Raw genomic sequence first — 11,978 nt, 5'->3', positions numbered from 1 at the left:
ATGTCGGATTATTGGAGCCTTTGGCCATGGGAGCTCCTCAGTGGCGAATATCTCGGTGACGCTTTTGGTGAGTGGCGTCCATCTGGAGTTCTGGTTCGACTGTACGTTATCCCTTCCGCCTAACCGATTTTGCAAGCCGGATGAGGTGTCAAAGTTTACCCTTGACTGCAAAATGCCTAGCTTCCGCTTTTTGTTTAGTCGGGCGGTAAGGACGTTGTCTTCTCTTGTTTTCTGGGTGTAGAGGTTTGTGCTCTGGGGGAGATCTCTACCCAGTTGCTTCTCCGTTTTCGCAAAGCGTTTAGCTGCTGTCATGATGGCATCCCATGTGGATGGCATGCCATCTTTACCCGTTAAGGTGCGGATGAGCTCTGGGTCGTTCGCGCCCTGGATAAAAGCAGCGCGAACAAGATCTTCGGTAATATTACCCAGACTTAGCTTCTTTGAGTTGAAGCGAGTGATGAAGTCTGGCAAAGATTCATCTTCCTCCCGAATGCATTTGAGGATTGTCCATTGCTCTTCGGTATACTTTCTTTGTTGGCTGAAGTGTTGGCTAAACTTCTGTTGGAAGTCTGCCCAATCGTAGATGTGGTTGACCGGTAGACGATCGAACCACGCTCTAGCTGGCCCAACAAGCGTCATTTGGAACATGTAACACCACGTAGGTTCCGTCCAATTACTGACGGTTGCCCCCGCTATGAATCTGTTTAAATGATCGTCTGGATCAGATATACCATCGTAAGTGCCGATGTTGGACATCTGTTTGGCACTTTTCGGGGCGATTGCTTCCGCAATGTCCCTTGCAAATTTGGACGTTCCCGCATTTGCCGCAGTTGGTCTAAATGCTTTGGAGAAGTCACGTGGGTTTCCACCCGTGTTTTTTGGTTTGAAGGTTTCTCCAAAATGCCTTCTCGGTTGGGAGTCCGTTTCCTTACGCTTCCCTTTCGCCCTATGACGAGGGTTTGTGTCACTATCGGATTCCTCCAAATCATCGTCAAAGTACTCTACGAATTCATCAGCCTGTTGGAGTAAACGTAAGCGTTCATCCAACTCAGCTTGGAATTCTTTTTGACGTGCTTCCGCCCACGCTTTAACTTCATCGAGTGTTTGGCGGGGGAGCCTCGTTCGTTGTCTCTCTAACTGGGTATCGGTGAATCCCAGTGAGCGATTATTTACTGCACTTGCCCCAACTTGGGTAACTGGGGTAGTGTTCGTAAAATTTACTGCACTTGCCCCGGCTTGGGTAACCGGGGTAGTGTTCGTAAAAACTGTGTAGTCGCCGGTATTCCCCCAGTAGCTGGGGTTGTGGTTACCGGAGTTTCTTTAACCATCTTTCCAGAAGTTTGAAAAAACTGAAAAAAGAAATTAAGTTCTAGCTTTTATGCACGGATGGCGCCAATGAAGAAACACTAATCGACCCCGGGCAGATTACGGATAATCTGGGGGTTAAATAGATGTTTCCCACAAGGGGTTAGATCCGGCAAAGATGGTTCTTCTGATAACCTGCAAAACAGACACCGTGAGCTCGTCACTGAGAAGGGGGGGTACCTCCTTGTGACCACCCTCCGACGTGAGAATCAGACTAGATTGCTCTTGAATATAAGTGTATATTAAGAGATTGCTAGAGCAGATATCAGGTATAAGATATAAGATACAAGATAAGATGAGATGATCATACCATTTGGGGTATTTATAGCCGAAGGTAGGTTTCCAAGAGGGTATAGCTGGCTGAATAGTATTCCTATTCTACCAATTGTGGCCTACGCACGTGCCATGCTGGTAGTTGGTGGGTAGGCAGCGGCTGACAGTTACCAGGCCTGCTGTGTACTATTCCTTTTCCACCAACTGCAGGCTATGCACGTGGTATGACAGGAGTTGGTGAGTAGGCAGCGGCTAATAGTGACATACAGTACAAGAGCATGCTGCTCGCCATACTGTTGTCAATGAGCTGTCGTATCTCTGGTCAGATCTTTTGCCCATACCTCGTCAGGTACAGTACAAAAGATCCTCCAGTATCGTACGGACTGGCTCATTTGGGCGGGAGTATTCCCCCTCCCGCCTTTGTGCGGGATTGTTCCCGGCTTTGCTCATTCCTTCAGGTGACTACTGAATTATTTTGAGAGCTAAGTGCCTTGTGCGTGTAGCCTTGTTGCGCGGGTGGCCTTCCCTGATGGCTTGTATCCGCAGCTGCGGGAACAGGCGGAGTACTTCGCCATTGGGAGGCATTTCCTGCGGGAACAGCTTGCGTACTGCGCGTAAGGACGTCACGTCTCTGAGCATGGTGGGTCATGCGGATCCAGTTGGTTTCTGCGCAGACGTCTCTCTTCAAGGTGAGTCATGCGGGTCCAACTGGGCTCTGCTGGGACCTACCTCTTCACCTAAGGTCATAGCAAATTGCTAGGATGGAAATTTTAATCATGTTTTCTGTTAATGAAAAAGTAATCAAATATGAAGAAGGAAAACGACCAAAATTGATTACATGAGTAAGAATTAAATGCTTGCTGGTCAAAAGAATTAAAGGTGTGGGTGGGTTAATGTTTTGGTTGTATAAAATAATATTTTTAATTATTTGAACTAATCTTAAAATTAATTTTAGTCATTTATTCGCTTTTCACCAACTGATCTTTGAATTTAGTGCCATAAAAACAAAAATATCATATATTAAAAGTTTTTCTATGTACGGAACACAAGGCTTTATCACTACTGCAAACTAAGGCCCCATTTGTTTTTTTTGAGATTTAAGTCTGAATCTGAATACCACATCTGAATGTTAAGAGGTGATTCAAATGTCTAAAATCTGAATCATTAAGAGGTGGAGGCTAGAGACGAACCTCTAGTCGTCGGAGATGGAGCCTAGTCTCCGGGTTAGAAGTTAATGGAGGCCGGAGACAAACGTATGTTTTTTTTGGGTTAAGAGGTTTTTAAACCCACTAAAAGCTCTTACTGGTTCAGATGCTATTAAGACGCTGAACCTCTTAATACCAGAAAAAAAACAAACAGCCTCACGTCTGATTACGTCTGACCAAATCAGACGTTTTCCTCTATTCAGATAAAAGAGGCCAAAACAAACAGGGCCTAAGTATTAATGACTAAACATAAATACAAAACGGTCACTGATTTTGTTGATTCTTTATGTCGTTAATTTATTAAACGACCAACGAATAAAGTATTATCTTCTGGACTAATCCAATGACAAAATGTGAACTTATACGTCCACGATCCTAGACAACGCCTCCCAATCCCCCATCTCCTATTCCATGAAAAATTTACCACCCAAATACCCTTACGGTAAAACTCGGTTAGTAAATATATACCAATTACTTTCATATATAACAAAATTTATCATATTTAATTTCTTGGTTTTTTTTTGTCAAGCATTGTTTTGGGTTTTGTGAAACTCAAATTTGGCTTTTATTGTTTAAAATTGGTAAATAGATTGTTTGATACAAGTTAACTCATTTGTGTCAAAAATTTGTTATTGGTAAGAAATGAGAAATCTGAGTGTTTTTAAAAGTTTGAGAATGCAAATAAATTTATCATCTAATTTGTTATGTGTTCAAAGTGATGACTTGAAAATGTTAAACAGATTAAAGTTATAATTTTAAACATGATTTGAGTTTCAAATTTATTTTAAATGCCATTTTTGGATTAAAATCAAAAGATACAGGATTTGGTAAATTTACTATTTTTCCCTCGACTATTAAAATTCAAAAATAGATACTAAACACTTACGACATGCCACCCCGGACCTATCAATGCTTTTAACTTTTATCAAATTCGAAACATCTGTGTCAGCATTAATTTTTTATTCAATGGTGATCAGCATGTCATGCAAAACTATACTCAAACACAAAATTGAATGTGTTAACATGTTATTTTTTATGTTGTCAAATTTATCAAAATTTTTTCATGGTTTAGCTCAGAAAAACATAATTTTTGAATAAAATCAGTCGTTAATTTAATGTTCTCCCTTCCTTTTATGGGTTGTATATTGATAAATATATCAATAAAGGTAACACTCCTTCAATATTTATGCTGAGTGGTCAAAACTACTATTGTATGACTATTATATGAAAAGTCTTCTTCCTGAATTCTTTTAAGTATACATATATGATACTGACAATGAAAGTTTCAATAAAGTTTATATAATTATTACGATATTATATGAAGTGATTTCAGTGTTCAATTTCATGTAATAGGTGTTTAATTTTTTTTTGTTAATTTTAGAATTTCTGAACACCCAGAACTTCTAAACTTTATCAGAACTTCTAAACTTTTTTTAACACCCAGAACTTTTTAGAACTTCTAAACTTTATCAGAACTTCTAAACCTTTTTGAACACCCAGAACTTCTAAACTTTTTTGAACACTCAGAACTTCTAAACTTTATCAGAACTTCTAAACCTTTTTAAACACCCTTAACTTCTTAGAATGTTTAAAGATGTTCAGTTTTTTAACACCCATAACTTCTTTGAATGTATTAGAACGTTTAATGATGTTCTTTTTTATTCAGAACGTTTAAAGGTCTTCAATTTTGTTTCAGAACGTTTAAACATAATATTTTAAACCCTAATCAGAGCTCGATTGAGTGCGTTATTTCTGTAATTCCATAATCGGTTGATGAATCTAAATACTTCTACACATCAATTCGGTTGATTAAATCATCATTTTGGTGTTCATTTTAGTCAGAACGTTTAAACTTTGAGCAAAACGTTTAAACATGAACCCTAATCATAGCTCAATTAAGCGTGTTAATCTGTATTTTCATAATCGATTGATGATTCTAAAGCCTCTTACACATCAATTCAATTGATTAAATCATCAATTTTTGATCTATATGAATATTTTTAATGTTCAGTGACGTTCTATTCAATTTTGATTTTTAACTTTTGAGATTTCATACTGTAAGTTGTGATTAAAGTTTAGAAATTGGATTAGATAGATTAAGGAGTTCGGAATTTGGATCAGAATCGATTTTAAATCGATGAATTTGATCGCGAACTACTGTTTGGGTTATTTACGAAACCGCCACCGCGTGAAATTAACATCGACGTTCAAAAAGCTCGCGTACCTAATGTACGATAACTGATTATTATACGTTAACCTCCCCCTATATATATATATATATATATATATATATATATATATATTTAGATGTTGCTTTTATCTCACATTTTTACACGGATCTACCCCCTGCTACTTTTAATGCATTAGGAACAAGTAAACGTTGCTTAGTTAGTTAGATGAGTAATAAGAAGACTACAATGTTGCCATGTATATTTATTCAATGACACCTTCTCATTCTTTCTCGCGAATCATCATTCATCTTCTTTGTTCACCGGAATCACTCAATAGCAAACGACTATTACCACCTATCACACGTTGATTCTTGAGTCTTATGCCTGGTCTTCTTACAGTCTTCTTACTATGATCAATGTGGTCGTGACTCTACGAGGGCGGCAGCGACGTCTGGTTGCTCAGCAGCGGTGGTGTGGTGGCCACCAACCACGTCCTCTTTTTTGACAATGGTGAATATGAAGGAGGCTACTTCACGTTTAATTTTAAGGTTATATTATTCGATTTGTATGGTGATTTTTTTACTTTTGCATACCACTAATCTAAACAATGGTTTTTGTTGTTAATCGTTTTGGGTTTCAATTGCAGGTGTACAAAAACTCAGAATTTGTTCTTCAACATTTGCGGTGTAGGGTACGTCAAACCCGGTACGGCCTTTTATTTATTACATAAATATATTATGTTTATTACATCATATTTATTGTCTAGTAATTAGGCTAATTGGGCTGGGGGTTTGTGGATGTAACCCCTAACCGGGTCTGGCCCAATAAAGGTCAGGGTTCATGATGGTAGCCATGGAGTCCTATATAAGGAGCTTTCATCACTCATTGAAAGGACCTTCTCTTGGACCTTTGGCTTCCACATATTTTTGTGTCTGTAATTAGAGTTCATTCTCTTAGCAGTCACCTCCTCCCCCACTTTTCTATGACAGATTCGAGTAACCGGAGAAGAATATCAAGGCGGCGGTTCGTTCATCTTGAAGACCGGGGATCTTGGATATGAATCCGACCCGGATCCATTTCATGTTTTTTCATTGGCGCCATCCGTGGAACACGGCAACGAATTACTCTTTGTTTTTCTTCTCAGTTCTCAGATCTGTTCATAAAATATTCTAGATCTATGATTTTTCATCTCAAGAAAAATCCAGATCTGAAAGTATACAAGAAGAAACGCCACCAAACTTTAAGAAAACCCTTAGATCTATGACTAAACAATACATTTATGGTTTACAGATCTGAGTAAGTGTTAAAACCACCTGGATATGTGACGATTCTCACTAAACTCGTCTACAATTTCCAGATCTACTTTATTTTGGGGTTTAAAAATTCTTTGATAGGTGGTCATCTACATATCTTAATATGTAGATTGTGTGTGAATGTAAAAAATCAACAGGAACATCTTGAAAATAAGAAATGCAGCTTGAATAGCACATAGTACAACCTGATGGCGCCCTGGGGAGACATTATCTGAAAAATAAAGCATCACAGTACAATTCTAATAATTTCAAAGATCTGTCTTATTTGAAGAATTTATTGCATCCTCATCTGCTTAGAATACACAGTGGGTCAGAGAAGCTTGTCAATCATACGTTCCGCTAGTAACCATGGCGGGTTAATTTCGTCAAATATGCCAAAAACGGCTTCAGCGAACTCCGCCGTAACGGGCCGTATACGCGCTCTCGGCGGTTATACTCCGCCATAGCGGGCCGCATGTCAGCACTTCGGCGTCTACACCGCGACCCGCAAGTACCGCGATCCGCATGTCAAGACTCTGGCGTCCGCACCGCGACCCGCGAGTCCCGCAATCCGCGTGTCAATACTCCGACGTTCGCACCACGACCCGCCGAGTCAGAACATCAGTCGATTTTAAAGGGGCGAAGAACATCGGGATTTTCAAGTTTCCAGTAACTGGGAGTGCTTACGTTAGCAACCAACCCAACCCATTTTGGATTTTGAGACTGAAAAACCTCTAGAAGAGTGGGAATTTCAAGTCCACACACAGTCCTTGTACTTGTTTAAAAATACGGTTTACATGCTCCCTCCCGGATCAAAACACTATTGCCACGGGTCACAAGCTTTCTTCCCGCATGTGAACTAGGATCACCTCGAAGCACTATCTGCTCCGGACGTGTTACGCTTCCACCGGCAAAAGTTCCGTCACCCGCATGCAAGCACCGCGGAACAAACCGCCCCACAACGACAATCATCCGTTGCAGAGAACTTTAAGGCCAACAGAAAGTTTTTATGCCACTTCACGGTGCGACCCTCATGAACTTGGAAACTTAGGTGGTGGTGTCTTCCTGATATAAGCATTCAACATTTATACATGTATCTTGAACATGTATATGGAGGCAACATGTGCATGTGAAAAGGATTTTTAAGAAAAGTGAATTAATTCTCAACTTTCATAATGGTCCCTCATCTTTGAATCATATATATTATGGTCTACAAACAAGATATCCAAAAACACTCGCGGCAGAGGCGCGGAACCCTTGTTGTCTTATGGAATGCTTTCTTCTTCAAATGGTGTTGGCTTCCCAAAAAGTTTCTCAAAAATCTCAAACTTTTTGTCTATATTGATTTTGGTATATACAACAAAGCAAAATCAAACAAAACAAAAAGTTTGAGTATATAAGATTTGCATTAAAAAATTGAACAAAATTCAAGTGCTTATATTAATGCAAAACACATGGCCACGCGCCAAAAGTAAGGATTGGAGATCCTTATAAAAAACTCGCATTAAGGTTGGAGACCATTATAAAAAAAACTCGCAATAAGGTTGGAGGCCCTTATAAAAAACCATATAAATGTTGAGGACCCTTATAAAAAACCCATATAAAGGTTGGGGCCCCTTATAAAAAACTCGCATAAAGATCTAGTATAATCTGAAGGTCAATAATCTTTAAAGTTCATACAAATCTTACACTAGATCTGCGTTTTTAGGGGATGCTCAGAGTGAAAAGCAAGCATCGGGTTACGGTTTTTTCAAACCTGACTTTTGAAATCTGAGTTTTTGAGGAATTTCAATCTCAGCCTTCAATTTTCCTTGAAGAAATAAATTAACACATCTGTGTACTTTCTTCTTATTAGAAGAACATTGTGTACATTGTAATACCGGCACATCAAATGTCATTATCACTTTGGACATAATCGTTATTTTTATTATTTTTTATTATTGTCAAAACCAAGAAGATGTGAAGGCTGGTACTGTAGGTCAATGGTGAGATCAATTCCGGCCATCCGCATATGCAGATGGATCAATTCCAACCCGCATTTCCGTTCTCGTGGAACACTTGCTAAGCTCCATCGAGTCTAGTCTGGCCATCCGAAGAAGCAAATGGATCGATTCCGGCTACCGTGGCAGGTTCATGCGGATCAAATCCAGCCTCCGCAGGTCACACGGGTGCTTTAGACAGACTAACTACGGCTTCCGCGGATCATCTGAAAAGTTTCAAGAAAAGAAATGGTGGATCAAACACGGCTTCCTCAGGCCGCGAAAAAGCTTTGGCGGATCACATATGGCTTCCGCGGACCACCTAAAAAGTTCCGAGCAAGACGATGGCGGATCATTTCCTGTCTTCCGCGAGCCGCGAAAAAGCTTCCTCAGTTAGATTACGACTCCCGCGGGTAGCAAGAAAAGCATCCGCGTATTGATTACACCATATTGGCGAGTCATTTTCTGTCTTTCGCGGGCCGCGGAAAAGCTTCCTCGGTTTGATTACGACTCCCGCGGGTAGCAAGAAAAGTATATGCGGGTTGATTACACCTGTCACACCCCGACTTAGGTGTGACATCTGCCCGATCCGACCCGACCCAGGTACCCGTTTCTCTGACCCGATCTCTTTCTTTTATTATTTAATATTTATACTTATATTTTATTTTTAATAATAATATATATTTCCTTCCCGCCTCTTTCTCTCTCTTTCTTTCCGCCGTCCCCTCCCTCTTCCTTCTCTCTTTCCGCCTTGTTTCCCTCTTCTAACTCTTTGCTTGTCCTTTGGTTCTTCCCGCCTAAGGATGTCTGCAGCTCCACGCGCCAGACTCCTTACATGGAAGCCTGCGTGAAGACATCTTGTTCCTGCGATGCGTGAAGAGAACTCTTCTCGCAGCGCGCTAAGAATGCATGTTCTTCCCGCAATGCGCTAAGAATGTATGTTCTTCCCGCGATGCGCTTAGAATTCTAGTTCTTCACGCAGCACGCCATGGATTTGTGATTCTTCCCGCAGTGCGCTAAGGATTGTTGTGCCAGCCTTCGCGCTCGCGCACTCAGCCTTCCCGCGCTTAACCCTTGTATCTTCTGTTTATTCTAGCCGTTTGCTTTTGTAATGTCTTTTCTTCTGAGCTGTTGACCTAACCTATCTAATGTCTGAATAGTTACTTTCGGCGCAGCATGCGTACCAACCCCATTGGTTGGTAGAAAAAGTGACTGACATTATCTTTTGAGATCTGCTTTTGCCATGCTTTAACCAGTAACTTTATCTGTCCTCTCCCATGCCTTTTTCTGAATCCTGTCAGCCTTTTCCTCTTTTTCCCTGCTACCATATCTTTTGATATCTTTACTTTTCAGAACTTTTTACTGTTGATATCTTTTCTTTTACTTTTGGAGATCTTTTCTAGGGTTTGTGTCCCCTAGGGTTTGCCTATATATAGTACTATTTTCTTAACACTTCACACACTACACTTATTCTCTTCCTCCCTTTTTGCTCTCTGCCGTTGTTCTTCAGCCGCCTCCCTCCTCTCTTGCCTCCGTTTTCTCCTCTCCTCTGCCCTGTTTTCCGGTAATATATTATATATAATAACTTATTAATTATGCTAACTTATAATCAAGACTTAAAACAAATCATTAAAACAATAATCTTGTTTATAGGTTAACTTGTGCTTGTTTAAAGTTGGTTCTTGCTTTATCTATCATCGCATCTTTATCAAGTGAGTAATCTCGTACCTAATCCCTTTTTGCTTTTAATGTTTTGGGATGTTCATGTGTTCATACAAACTTAGAGTCTTAAACTTGTTTATGAAGCTTTAGTCGCGCAGTATCCCATGTGTTGAGGACGTTTACTTGGCTGTTTATTTGTATGTGTGTATCATTAACCGCTTTGTTCGGCCTATTCCGCAGTTTTCATGGATCCATTAGATGAACACGGGAGACCTATCGTTTACGGTTTTCTTTGTTTACACTTGCACAGATGTTTTCTCGTTTTTGTGCTCAATTGGGAGCACGGATTGAACTATGAACTATGAGCTATGATCTATTTAGGTTTGATCACAATCTGATTGCACCCTTGTTAAACACCAGACATACACATGTTGCGCGCAGATTTATTGTTATCTATGTATTGTATTAAACTTGATTTCTCACCAACACGCAAGTGTTTGACGTTTATTTTAACACATGTTCAGGTTTGCAGTAGCTGTTTTGGAGCTTGTGGACACATAGGACGTTTTTACTTTTGGACCTAGATTAAAATGTATCAAGACAAGTTATTACTGTTCGAATATTTTGATTTATAATATATTGATTTATGATGATTTATGTTCTCTTGTTTACCCTGCGCGTGCGCGAATGAATGTATTTATTAAATATTGACACCCAATAGTGTCACGAGTAATGAAACAATATGTGGCGCCCCGATGTATAATCCGCCTTTGGTCGGGGTGTTACAGATTGGTATCAGAGCTCGTTGACTTTAGGATAGGTGGTTAGACGTAACGGCTTAGAATACCTAAGAGTCCCTTCTCGCGCATGAGAGAAATCTCATGTTTGCGCGCTTATTGTTAATTACTCGTTATTTATGAATATGCTCGCGCTTGCGCAGTATATGATTTTATGTTTTATTTCGCGATATTTCGATTTTTGTTGAATTTCGATTTTTATTGATTTTACTTACATATTCGTTTGTTGGGATTGAAAATCCGAAAAGTCATGGTGATACATGAATAGTTGATTTTCAATTTCCATTTACGATTATGATCTGAGGTTGGAGACTTGAGAAGTCATGGTGATACATGAATTGTCAACCTCCAATACTCATTTTCTTGTATGTTTTATATTGAGGATTGAAAAGTCATGGTGATACATGAATCGTCAATCTCCAATACTCGTTTGCTCGTATATTTTAAATTGGGAATTCGGAAAGTCATGGTGATACATGAATTGTCGATTCTTGATTCGAATTTGTTACCTTAATTAAGTCTGCATTTAAAGTCATTTATTTTACTTTAACTTTTGACAGTAACTGACTCCGTGAAACCAAGCTTTTCGAGGTTATACTTTGCGCTAAAACCAAGATATTAACTAAAATTAAAATTTTTATAGAATGCCTCCGCTATCTCGCCGATTTCAGAGAAGAGAAGCCTCGCGCATGCGTAGACAGCAACGTTCCCAGGAAATGGCCGCCGCGATAGCCCAAGCCTTGAGCCAAAACAACACCTCGAGTTATAACATTAAGTCCTTTAACACGGGTAACCCTCCAAAGTTCACAGGTCTTGAAGGAGCCACCGTGATGCTCCAGTGGCTTGAGAAAATAGAAAACACTTTCCTCCATACCCAATGCCCCTCAGACAGACGAACCCTATATGCTTCCAGTGTCCTGGAATCCAGAGCGCTTACATGGTGGAATGGAGTAGCTCATGCGCGTGGCGCAGAGGCTGCTTCTAGCATGACATGGGAGGAATTCAAGGAAATTCTTACGCGAGAATTCTGCCCTCCCAACGAAATTAAGCGCCTGGAGGAGGAATTTTGGAATCTTAAGCAATACAGCGGTGAAGCGCGCGAGTACGCGACGCGCTTCCATGAACTAAGTTTGCTTGTCCCTCACCTTGTTACCCCTTCCCGCCGAGCCATAGAGAAATTCCTTGGGGGTCTCCCCATGGAAATTCAAGATTCTGTATGGGCCAGAAACCCAGT

The sequence above is a fragment of the Bidens hawaiensis genome, unplaced genomic scaffold (genome assembly GCF_021521415.1).
Source record: "Bidens hawaiensis isolate Kalapana, Puna unplaced genomic scaffold, B.hawaiensis_p1.1 tig00000326_1, whole genome shotgun sequence".
Lineage (NCBI taxonomy): Eukaryota > Viridiplantae > Streptophyta > Magnoliopsida > Asterales > Asteraceae > Bidens > Bidens hawaiensis.
This window is presented reverse-complemented; position numbering follows the sequence as displayed.